This window comes from Mustela putorius, unplaced genomic scaffold (genome assembly GCF_011764305.1).
Source record: "Mustela putorius furo isolate JIRA1106 unplaced genomic scaffold, ASM1176430v1.1 tig00003834_pilon_pilon_pilon, whole genome shotgun sequence".
Classification (NCBI taxonomy): domain Eukaryota; kingdom Metazoa; phylum Chordata; class Mammalia; order Carnivora; family Mustelidae; genus Mustela; species Mustela putorius.
Window position 1 is genome coordinate 40,465,920 of NW_025421987.1, and position 13,276 is coordinate 40,479,195.

The following is a 13,276-nucleotide window of genomic DNA, read 5'->3' on the forward strand; positions in this document are numbered from 1 at the left end:
GTTTTATAAGTAACCACCAAACTGTCTTCTAAAGTGGCTATATCACTTACTTGCATTTCTACCAGCAATGAATGAGGGTTTCTATTGCTCCACATCCTTGCCAAACTTTGGTGTTGTCAGTATTCCAGATTTTGGCCATTCTGATGGGCATATAGTAGTATCTCATTGTTTTAATTCATTTTTCCCTGATGTAAGGGAAATAATCATTATATGATCATTTCCATATGATGTGGGGCACGTTTTCATATGCTGTGTGGCATCTGTATATCCTCTTTGCTGAGGTGTCTGTTAAGGTCTTTGCCCATTTTTTAATCAAATTGTTTTCTTATTGTTGAGTTTTAAGAATTCTTTGTATAAGAAATGGAAAAATGTTCCATGCTCATGTATTGGAAGAACAAATATTGTGAAAATGTCTATGCTACCTAAAGCAATCTACATATTTAATTCAATCCCTATCAAAAATCCCATCAATTTTTTTCAAATAAATGGAACAAATAATCCTAAAACTTATATGGAACCAGAAAAGATCCCAAATAGCCAGAGGAATGTTGATAAAGAAAGCCAAAGTTGGCGGAATCACAATTCCAGAATTCAAGCTCTATTACAAAGCTGTAACCATCAAGACTTTATGGTACTGGCACAAAAACAGACACATAGATCAATGGAACAGAATAGAGAACCCAGAAATAGACCCTCAACTCTATGGTCAACTAATCTTCGACAAAGCAAGGAAGAATGTCCAATGGAAAAAAGACCGTCTCTTCAACAAGTGGTGTTGGAAAAATTGGACAGTCACAGGCCGAAAAATGAAACTGGACCATTTCCTTATACCACACACAAAAACAGACTCAAAATGGATGAAAGACCTCAATGTGAGATAGGACTCTATCAAAATTCTTGAGGAGAACACAGGTATCAACTTCTTCCACCTCAGCCACAGCAGCTTCTTCCTAGAAACATCAGCAAAGGCAAGGGAAGCAAGAGCAAAAATGAACTATTGCGACTTCAAGATAAAAAGCTTTTGCACAGCAAAGGAAAGTCAACAAAACCAAGACAACTGACAGAATGGGAGAAGATATTTGCAAATGACATATCAGATAAAGGCCTACTATCCAAAAGAACTTATCAAACTCAACACCTAAAGAACAAATAATCCAATCAAGAAATGGGCAGAGGACATGAACAGACATTTCAGCAAAGAAGACATCCAAATGGCCAAGAGACACATGAAGAAATGCTCCACATCACTCAGCGTCAGAGAAATACAAATCAAAACCAACTCACACCAGTCAGAATGGCTAAAATGAACAAGTCAGGAAACAACAGTTGTTGGAGAGGATGCAGAGGAAGGGGACCCTCCTATACTGTTGGTGGGAATGCAAGCTGGTTCAGCCAGTCTGGAAAATAGCATGGATGTTCTAAAAAAGTTGAAAATAGAGCTACCCTAAAACCCAGCAATCGCACTACTGGGTATTTACCCTAAAGATACAAATGTAGTAATCTGAAGGGGCACATGCACCCAAGTGTTTATAGCAGCAGTGTCCACAATAGCCAAACTATGGAAAGAACCTAGATGTCCATCAACAGATGAATGGATAAAGAAGAGGTGGTATATAAATACAATGGGATACTATGCAGCCATCAAAAGAAATGAAATCTTGCCATTTGCAATGATGTGAATGGAACTAGAGGGTATCATGCTTAGTGAAATAAGTCAATTATAGAAAGACAATTATCATATGATCTCCTTGACATGAGGAATTTGAGAGGCAGAGTGGGGGGTTTGGGAGGTTAGGGAAGGAAAAAAGGAAACAAGATGGGATCGGGAGGGAGACAAACCATAAGAGACTCAATCTCACAAAACAAACTGAGTGTTGCTGGGGGTAGTGGGGGTATGGAGAGGGAGGTTGGGTTATGGACATGGGGGAAGGTATGTGATATGGTGTGTGCTGTGAAGTATGTAAGCCTGGCGATTCACAGACATGTAATCCTGGGGCAAATCATACATTATATGTTAATAAAAGTAATTAACAACAACAAAAAAAGAATTTTTGTATATTTTAGATAACAGATCTGTATCAGGTCTTTTGCAAATCTTTTCTCCCCATCTGTTGTTTGTCTTCTCATTCTCTTGACAGTGTACTTTGCAGAAATTTTATTAAATTTTAATTTTAGTTTATCAATTATTTCTTTCATGGATCATGCCTTTGATGTCATATCCAAAAAATTATCGCCAAATCTAAAGTTATTTAGATTTCCTCCTATGTTACCTTCTAGAAGCTTATAGTATTGCATTTTACATCTAGGTCTGTGATCCATTTTGAGTTAATTTTTATGAAGGATATAAAATTTGTGTTTAGTTTTTTTGTTTTTATTTTTGTTTTTTGTTTGTTTGGTTTTGCCTGGGATGTCCAGTCGTTACAGCACCCTTTGTTGAACTGACTATCTTTCTTCATTGTATTGCCTTTGCTCCTTTGTCAAACATCAGTTGACTCTATTTATGTGGGTCTGTTTCTGGGCTCTCTATTCTGTTTAATCATCTGTCTATTCTTCTACCAATATCATGCTGTTTTGATTGCTATAGCCTTTTAGGAAGACTTAAAAGTCAAATTGTGTCAGTCCTCTAACTTTGTTCTCCTTCCATATTATGTTGGCTCTTTTGGGTCATCTGCTTCATTTTGTTGACCTCTCCAAGACATCTTGTTGAGCTTTTTACTGGGATTGCATTAAATCTATAGCTCAAGTTGGAAAAATCTGACATGGTGACAATATTGAGTGTTCCTATCCATGAACATGAAATATCTCTCCATGTATTTATTTTTGTATTTTGCTCATTAGAGTTTTGTCGTTTTCTTCATATAGGCCTTAAACATGTTTTGTTAGATTTGTACCTAAGTATTGCATTTTTGGAGGATGCTAATGTGAGTGCTATTTGTTTTTTTTTTTTTTATTTAAAATTCCACTCATTCATTGCTGTATTAGGAAAGCAGTTGGCTTTTGTATATTAACCTTGTATCCTACAACCTTGCTAGAATTGCTTATTAGTTCCAGGAGTTTTTACTGATTCTTTCAGATTTTCCAAATGGACAGTCGTATCATCTGTGAACAAAGATGGTTTTATTTTTTCCTTCCCAATCTGTATAACTTTTATTTCCTTTTATGTTCTTTTTGCATTATGTTCTTATTGCATTAACTAGGATATCTAGTACCAGTGCTAAAAAGTAGTGTTGAGAAGATACATCCTTGCCTTGTTCCTGATCTTTGTAGAAGAGTTTCAAGTTTCTTACCATTAAGCTGTTGACTTTTTGTTGATATTCTTCATCAAGCCAAGGTTTCTCTCTATTCCTAGTTTACTGAGAATTTTTATCATGATTGGTGTTGGAACTAATGACTTTTTAACTCATGAAGTGAGACGTAAGTTATGATAAGAAATAAGTGAATTTTTAAAAGTGTATGTGTCTTAGAAAACCTGTCATTTAGTAGCAGTAAATTGTGTAGATTCATTAGACAACACAGAAAGCAACCATTGTAATTTCACATAGCACAACTACGTGGGATTTTTTTGAAAACTGAAAAATTTATATAATATTATAACTTTTAAATAGTTAATAATGGGAATATAATTAATTATTCTACTTACTAATTCTACTCCCAAAACTTCAGAATTTGCACTGCATTACAAATTGTTAGTTCTATATATATTTATAATAATATTATATTTATATGTATAATATATAAAGTATTATAATTTAATTATACATTTGTTTTATCATATTAATAACTGTATTATAAATTATAATTTACAATAATTATAAATAATGTTTATAATATAAAGTATATATATTATAACTTACAAGTTACAAACATAGTATAACTTATAAGTTTTTAATACAATTTCTACTTGTTGAGAAATCCTTGTCTGCATTTGGGAGGGCAGCATAACCATTTACATCTGTTATATTCCTGGCAAAAGAAGAGAGGATGATGTGAAAATCCTTTGAAACGGGTGTGACAGACCACGTCATGTGCCTGTTCTTGCTTCTGCTTCCTTATTATGCCTACCTTTCAGACGTAAAAGAGGACTGTCTTCTTCCTAGCAGTAAATGACTTTTGTTCCATGAAATTCAGGTGATTTCCACTGCCTCTGAGAGAGTAATTTTTGATTCAACCATTACCAGTTTGGGCTATCCAATTCAATTATGTCTGATTGGGCCTGATTCACTGATGGGCCAATTGCAGAATTATATCATCAATATATGCCATACAATAGAGCAAATGGTTTTTAAAATTGTTACAATAGTATGATTCTTAAGAGTAGATGATCACGGAAATCATTTTAGGACAATCCTATTGTTTGGATAATTTTAGTGTTTATACTTTTGAATGAAAATGCTTTTATTCATCTGTTTTTAGGTTTCTGGATGGATTTAATTGAGAAATATCATGATGAAGAAGCAATCTTAAAAAAAAAAACTATAGTTCTTTGTTATTTCTTAGCCTTGTGAGTCAGATATTTTTCTACCATCAAGTATCAAAATAAAATATATTGTTGAGGTAAAGATTTTGTAGTTACCAACTTAATTTTCTGTGTTCATAAAAAGCCTTGTTCTCCTTAGTGGAATGTATAAGTTATTCTTGCAAATTTGAGATCATGAGACAATTTCATGTCAAAAACAAACTTATCAACTTTATTTGAAATTATTACTTTAAAGAATATTTATTGGAGAGAGAAAGTGAGCAGGGGGAGGGGCAGGGGGAATGAGGGAGAAAGAGAATCTCAAGCAGCCTCCTTGCGAACATGCCACCAGATGCAGGACTCAACCCCATAACCCTGAGATCATGAACTGAGCTGAAACCAAGAGCTGGAATTTCAACCAACTGAGCCACTCAGGTGTCCCTTTTTTGAAGTTATCTTTATATATTTTATTTTCAAAAGGTCCCACTGCTCTGAAAAACTGCTGGAAACGTATTGGTCTACCTCAAAAGGTCAGGAAATAACCTTGTTTGTCATTTGTGTTATGACACTCTGGGTGTGGGATTAAATAAATTATCCATATTTTAGGGGTGCCTGGGTGGCTCAGTGGGTTAAGCCTCTGCCTTTGGCTCAGGTCATGATCTCAGGGTCTTGGGATCGAGACCCACATCAGGCTCTCTGCTCAACAGGGAGCCTGCTTCCCTCTCTCTCTCTCTGCCTGCCTCTCTGCCTACTTGTGATCTCTCTCTCTGTCAAATAAATAAATGAAATCTTAATTAAATAAAGAAATTAATTAATTATTCTTATTTTAATCCAAATAGCTACTTCTGGTGTTACATTAATAACCTATTAATTTGAATACATGGATTTAGATTTATAATAACAATGTCTACAAAAATGTTTGCTAAACATTTTGGTAAACAATATCATAGAAAAAGTATTTTCAGTGCCTTTGCTATTGTCTGTGGACATGCAAAAAGAAAACATTTATTACAAATGATTCTCACCTGTTCATTGAAGCAGTTTTATGAGGTTGATATTTAGACATAATAGCAAATGAACAAATCAAATTAAAAAATAACCAGAGTAAATAAATAAATAAATAAATAACAGAGTAATCAAATCAGAATTTCTGAGTTGTTAAATAATGCGAAGATCAGCAAATCCAAGTACTTAGACGGTGATTAAGCTATTACCACTAGGCACAGGGATCTTTATGCAATACAAATAAACATACGTGGTCTGTGCTTTTCCCTGAACCTCGATGTGGGAAGTGAAGTATAAACACGATGAGATTTAACTAAAAAGATTTAAATCAGTTAAAGAGATTACCAATAACGATGGCTAAAGACAGTTTATTACCAACTGCCAAAATAATTCATTAAGTAATCTATTCTTTTCAGAGGAGGCCACCCAATGTTTCCTGTAGATAGTTATTATATGAAGGAGACTTCCAGATACATTCTTTGAAACTTGCAGACCATCCATTTTAATAATTCGGCTCAATTTTCTCTTGATTTGGATGTTTTAGGAACATCTCATATAGGGCATTCCTTGAGATAAAATACATATTTCATTATGTTAAATCAGTATCTAGGCATTATTAAGGGTGATGTTAGACTCTCCAATGCAGATCTTTTTTGGTTCATGTGACAAGAAGAGCTAGGAAAATGAGACTACTGTAGAACAAGAAGTGGGCAAAAGAGAATTCAGTTGAAATTTTTTACTTTGTGTAGATTATAGGTTGAATCTAACCTTTCAGAGTGCCACATTGTAGCAAATAATTGCCAACGAGGCTATGAAATGATAATGGTGTTGGTTGGGGGTAGGGGATGGAAGGCCACGGAGATACTGGTTCTTCCCTTTGTTAAGAATTTTGAGCTCAAAATCTTCCCATCTTTTTCCTTTCTTTTTATAATTAATTACAATAAAACAGCCCCTCTCCTCTCCTTTCCTTTTCCCATTCACCCCGACAAAAACAAAGTTCTCTAATTCTTGGGGTGAGTTCCTGTCACCACTACTTTCTGCCCTGTGTTACTTTCAAAGATTTCGACACTGGGGCTCAAGGTCTTTCCCCCTTTTGTACCTCTTCGGATATCATTACCTTGTGTTGTCTCCAGCGGTGTGAAATGTTCTATTGTAAAGGGCATGACATGATTATTTTACTTTAGTGCAAAGGAATCTGAGGGGTGAAACTATAATGGAATCAAATAAGTTATAGTTATGCATTATTCAGTTACTAAGTCTGTCTTCTGAGTTTTGCAAGTTAAGCCTCTCATCACAACCTTGTCCTCTCCGTTTCATTCAATAAATAACTTCATTGTGATTGCACTTTAACCCTACCCTTCCAACATTTCAGCTCTCTGTATTAAGCGATGTAAAAAGTTATCCTTCAAAATTTACATACTGTTATGTAATCTTAGATATATAAAGAATGTTAGAAGTAGTCTAGTCTAGCCCTTTAAATATAAAATGGGACAAGAAAATTCAGACCTGAAGAGGTAACCATCACAAAGCAAGTGGCAGTACTGAGATTCGGCAGAAGTCAAATGCAATGCTTTTACTCACTACTCCTCTATTAGCAATACACTAGCATGTCCCTTTCCCTGTGGTCTTAAATTGTACAAACTCCAGTATTTCCTATAGGAAAACCTCGCTATTCTAGTGTGTAGTAAGATTTTTAGGCATCTGGTAATGATTCGGTGTAGGATATCCTTTTTTTTTTTTTAAATCAGGTAATAGAAAATTAAGCCAGATGTGAATAACCATTCTATAATCATTAACAGGTGTTCTTGATCTCATGGTAGGTTATCCTGAGATTAGACTTCAATTCTGAGTTATTAATGGCTAAGGGCACGGATAAGACAGTTATTGTAAAATTTCCATACACTTGCCTCCTCAGGTTCAGGGATGGAGTAGGAACTTAGGGAACACAAATATATGCTTGTCTGGTAGAGTAGTCATCAATAGCACATGTTAAAATTGTCTAAGAAAAATACCTTCCTTTTCTTTCTTTTCTGTAGCTTCCATCTCCAACCATTTCTCGCACCTGTCTGAGGGCTCCTGAATGCCAGTGTGACTAATGAGTGCCAGAAGCAGCAGATGGGAAGGTAAGCCTTCCCTGTCTGTACTCTCATATTAGCCAGTAGGGCTCCTTGTTCCTTCCCATAACATTCCACTCAATTGATCACTAAACAGTCAGATACAACGTGAGAGGCATTTGGTACTTGTTCAATACAAGGCTCTGCATCAGAGTTTACCCAAGACTCCACTGAAAGCGTGGTATGACTTTATTTGCTAAGCTCACTTAATCCTCAGTCATGAAAGTCCTTTTGAGCCCCACCTGTGATGCAGTGCATCTTCAAGCTCACTTCCCGTGCTTTGCTCCAGACTGGGCTATTAGGGTTTTATTGGAGTTAGTGGAGTTTTACAGTAGATCTACCCTAACTCTGACCTCCAAATCAGCTTCATGATGCTATAGGCCATATTAAATTACTACCAGGTTCCTAGAGGGATCCGTCCTTCCAGTTGGGTAAAGAGGCTCTGAATTGGGGTAGGCAGGCATGCCTGAAACAGCTCCCAAGTCAGGAACTCATTTTCAAGTCAGAGGATCAGTAAGATCTTTCAAAAAGATTCTTCTTTATTTATTTTTTATTTTTCAGTGTTCCAAAATTCATTGTTTGTGCACCATACCTTTCTTTTCCTTCCAATAGTAGCTTTCCTTTTGGTCATTTTGCTGCTCATTAGTACCCCCACTAGTGGATCAGAGAATAAGGAAAAATCAATTCACCTGTTTGGGTGGTAGTGGGTAACAAAATAAGCCATTGTACAATACAGAAGATCTACATCTTCTGGTTGTATGACTGCGGATTATCTGCACATCAGTTATCAGGGTTCACCTTACAGCTATGGGAAACTGGGAAATGCCTAGGTACAAACTTTCACTTTTGTAGCCATTTATGTTCACTATCATCTTGACTATTAATTTTTATAATCATGAAAGCAATGGTAATAAAAACCTAAGCATCATCTATAGGCATGAAATAAAAATAAACTCTCTTTTCCCCCTTCCACAATCTTACTTCCAACAAGTAGTCTATTGGGGGCTTTTTTAATTTTTAGATCTCCTATTAGTGGGCTACTTTACTCTAAATAATATACTCTGTCTCTACTGTTTTTTTTTTTCTTAACAACTCTACACAGTTATCTCTGTGTAAAAGATATAAAAGATAAAGTTTAGCCCATTTATACTCTTCTCTTTTTATGCTTATTTTAATTTTTTCAACTCTTTTCCCTGTGGATTTTTTTTTTTTTTTAACCACAATTAAAAGCAAGGGGTTGTGTTACTTCATACTAAGCAGTTTTAAGTTTCATTCTAAAAGCAGAGGTAAATAGAGTGCATAATTTTGTTTTAATCTTTTCGTTTTACCTTTTAGAAATTAGTTCTGGAGTGAGTCTGTCAAAATATTTGAATAAGAACTGAGAGCTTTATTGCTACGTTTTAAGCATAATTTGGACATTATTTCGTGTTCTTTATAACCACCAAGTATTAAAACTGTAAATCATAATGTAACTGAAGCATAAACATCACATGGCATGTTCTGTCATTGTTTTCAGGTACTGGGTTCTTACTTGGGTATCATAAAATATTGTGTTTTAACACCAACACTGTAACATTTACTAATTATTTTTTTAAACTTCAGTTTTACTGCATTTTTCACAACATATCAGACTTCACCAAATATATGCCTTACTATTGTATTATATTACTGCTTTACTGTGTATCTCAATAAAGCACGCAGTTATGTTACAAAAAAAAAAAAAAAAAAAAAAAAAAAAACTCTTAGAAGAGTTAAAAAATTAAAAAATTAAAGTAAGCATAAAAAAATTAAAATAATCAATTAATAACTCTTAGAAGAGTTAAAAAAATTAACTCTTAGAAGAGTTAAAAAATTAAAGTAAGCATAAAAAATTAAAATAATCAATTAATAACTCTTAGAAGAGTTAAAAAAATTAAAATAAGCATAAAAAGAGACTACTCTTGCCTTTATAACTTCAAACATTAGATTTAAAAATTGATATACACACATACTATAGCTTTCTATCCATCTATATCTACCTTTATATGTAGATACTATTTCTTTTTTTAACAGATTTTTGTTTAAGATTTTATTTATTTGACACAGAGAGAGATCACAAGTTGGCAGAGAGGCAGGCTGAGAGAGAGGGGGAAGCAGGCTCACAGCTGAGCAGAGAGCCCAATGTGGGGCTCAATCCCAGAACCCTAGGATCATGACCTGAGCCGAAGGCAAAGGCTTAACCCACTGAGCCACCCAGGTGCCCCTGTAGATACTATTTCTTGAATCTTCACCATGTAAAGTAAAAAAAAACCAGTACCCATTGTATTTCTGTGTTTTGTTTCTGGAGTTGATTCTAAGAATTAAAATTCAATAAATTTTGTAAATATTATTCACTTAAGATGAAGTAAGTGTGAATGTACCTGTGGAGAGGGTATTATTTTCTTTGAGTCAAAAACTAGAGCCTCTTGTAGAAGAATACACCTCTAGCAAAAAACTCTTAGTAGTCTCCAACAGTTACTCAAAATCATGACTCATTTTGCATACTCAATTATATACCATAATTTCATTTTTTTCTCAAATTTCTAACTTTTTAAGTATCTCATTGTTGCTAAAAGAATCATATATTCACTCTATCCTTAAATGTCCTAATTATACTATTTATTATAGAAAATTAATTTTCTTGCTGGAAACATATTTTTTTAAGGATTCTTTAATTATCTATTCTTATTTGGCTCAGTTACTTTCAGTCTTATTCTCAGTAGTCACGCTGGGATTTTTACCTCTCATACCTTTGGTTTAACCCCTTGGTTCTAGAAACCTATGTATTGCTCTTTTTTGGATTCTCTTTCAGTTTGCTGTAGTACTTCCAAAAGAAATATCTTTCAGAAGTAGTGGGTAAAAGATAAGGGGTAATTGTATGCTTAAAATATTGTGACTTTGCCCTCATGCTTTTCTGATACTCTGAGTATAATATTCTATGTTTATGTGATGTGATGTGATGTGTGTGTGTGTGTGTGTGTGTGTGTGCGTGCGCCTGATAGAGAGAGAGAGAGAAAAGAAAAGGCATTTACTGCATTGCTTTTGGTATCTAGTGATACTGATTAGAGGTCTGGTGCCAATCTGCTCATTATTCTTTTAACCTTTTTCTCTTGAAAGCTTTTAGAAATTTTTTCCCTCTATTTTTGAAGTTTAAATTTTCTTTTACCCTGCTTGTCATTCTAGCAGCCCTGAATCTGAAGATTTGGATCCTGCTTCAGTTCTAAACAATGTATTCTATTATTTTAAAATTTATTCCTCCCTTCCATTTTCTCTCTTCCTTCTTTGGAGAATATGCATTAGATTATGTGTTGGGTAGCCTACAAGTATTTTCTAGTTTTCAACTTTTCTATTAAATTTTCTATCCTTGTATATGTTGCTTTACATTCTGGAAATTTCTTCAAGTGTTTATTTTAGCCCTTTTATTGCCCTTTTTTAAAAAGTTGTTGATCAGGTTCTAAATTTCCAAAAATTCTTACTCATACTCACACTTTTTTTTTTTTGCTATAGTAGCCTATTTTTATTTTACAGAATCAATATCTCCTTAAAACTCTCTGAGCATACTAAATAAAGTATTTTTCAATTCTGAATTATTCCTCTTCATTTTGAGGTCAGTGGTTTTGTTATTGTGATTCTTCCTTTTTTTGTGTGCTACTAGTTTTCCTCAATTCTGAATATAATCAATTCTTAGATGCTCATTCCTTATTTTTTTTTTTCAGATTTTTATATCTTTGAAATCAGGATGCATCTTACAATTAATACTACATCACAGTTTAACTGGCAGTGCTTTTGCTTTTCTTTTGTGGTATATGAGTGTTACAATCTTAACTGAAATGAAACATGCTTTGGTCATCTGTAGTAGGTTATTAATATACACAAGAGTTACATCAGCTGGAATAGGTTTCTTACATAATTATTTAGGCTTGTTTCTTCTGAGGGTATTTGCTTTCTAAGTACCTGTGTGAGTTTATTGGTTGGCAGACTTCATTTTAGGTTGCACAAGTGGAAGTAGCAGACAGCCCTATCTTGCCCTGGTACCAAACTGAAGAGATCTGTACTCTGGCTTGTGGCAATCACATAGTTGTTTCATGTAGTGCTGAAACCAAGGATAGATGTTTCTCCTATACTCAGGGGGAGGGGTTAGAAGTTGGGCTTAATTTTTGTCACTGTTTTCTAGAGATTATCATCTTGATGTTTGCCTTTCTCCCCATTCTTAATTGGTATGCCATCTAATTGTCCTTTAAGGTTCTGAATTCTACTAGATCCCACCCAGGTAGTGGCATTTTCTTGGTGGGATTTTTGACTCTGGTTTCTTTTGCTTTGATTTGTTCATTAATATCATCCTATAAATTTGTGCTGCTTCTTTATTTAGGTCTAGGGTTAGTGGTTCTCACCCTTGCATGCATGTTGCAATCCCCGGGGGACTTTTATAATACATTGATCCCTAGATCCCATCCCAGAAATTCTGAGTTTTGACTTGCTAAATCTAAGGTGCAGTCAAGATTGACAGCTGTTGGCCTAAAGCAACTCTGAAATCTAAAGCATCAAGGAGAGGCAGCATGAAGTATCACCAGTTCAACTTCTATAACCAAATTGCCTAGGTTAAAATTCGAGCTCTTCCGTTTAGATCTGTATGGTCTTAGGCAAGTAAATTTCTCATGACTCAGATCTCTGAATTTATAAATTGGGGGCTATAACCATAACAGTGGTTCATTGGGTTATCGTATAGATTCAACAAATTAATATTAAACAACATTTAGATCACAGTGTCATATGAATATAAAATAATAAGTACACCAGTTATGAACACTATTTCTCCTCTCTCTTAGGTTCTTAGCTTCACACTCTCCAACATTTTGAACCCTGCCTCTTCTCTGAGTCCATCATTTCATTCATAGTTTCATCTACTTCCATAAGTATACTAGATTCCATGGTCCAACATTAGGCTTTTCTTTTCTTCCAGCACCCTTCATTTTGTAGCTCTGTTGTCATTCTGATGTTGTAGACCACTCACTAAGTCATCCTTCACTCCTTCTTGTCCACTCCTTACTTGGGACTATGGAATCCTGTTGAGAAAAATGGTGTCATTACTAATTCATGGTCTGGTCCACTATGTGGGTTATCAGCACAACTCTAATTTTTTTCTAGTGTGTCCCTGGTGGACTCTTCCACTCCCCACAGTGAATTCTCCAAAGTTCTCTCCTTGCAGACTGTCTGTTGGAGCTCTTTCTATCTCAGCAAGCAACTTTGCCTCCTACTTCATTAAAATGTTAGAGGTTATTCATTGCAGATTTCCTCACCTTTGTACAGATAGAGCAATTAGTTCATTTAACTTAATTTTTTTCCCTCTTGAAGTGTCAAGGAAGAGATATACCTCCTGCTCACAGAGAATCTACATGTTTTTTTGTTGTTGTTGTTCTTGGCCATTCTCATTCGTTTGGTATCTCTCTTTTCCTACCTGTGTTTCAAGCTTTTCATCTTCTTCACCTGGATTCTTCCCCTTAATTTATAGATCTTACAGTCTCCCATGAAAAAAAAAATTCTTTTCTCCAAAAATTACAACATCTATGTTCTTCACTTCACAGCCAAGCTACTCAAAAGAATATTGTACACTTACCTCCCTTCCTGTTTCAGTCCCTCTCACTCTTGTCCTACTAAAATTAAACGTCTATCCCTCATTCTTCAA

General features: G+C 34.7%; 1 long non-coding RNA gene across 1 annotated transcript in view; it reads left to right on the forward strand.

Moving 5' to 3' along the window:
- LOC123394387 overlaps nt 1-13,276 on the forward strand; it is a 235,800-nt gene that overhangs the window by 148,673 nt on the left and 73,851 nt on the right. The window contains exon 3 of the long non-coding RNA XR_006609098.1: nt 7,498-7,584. This is a non-coding gene — a long non-coding RNA (uncharacterized LOC123394387). The remainder of the gene's footprint in view (nt 1-7,497; nt 7,585-13,276) is intronic.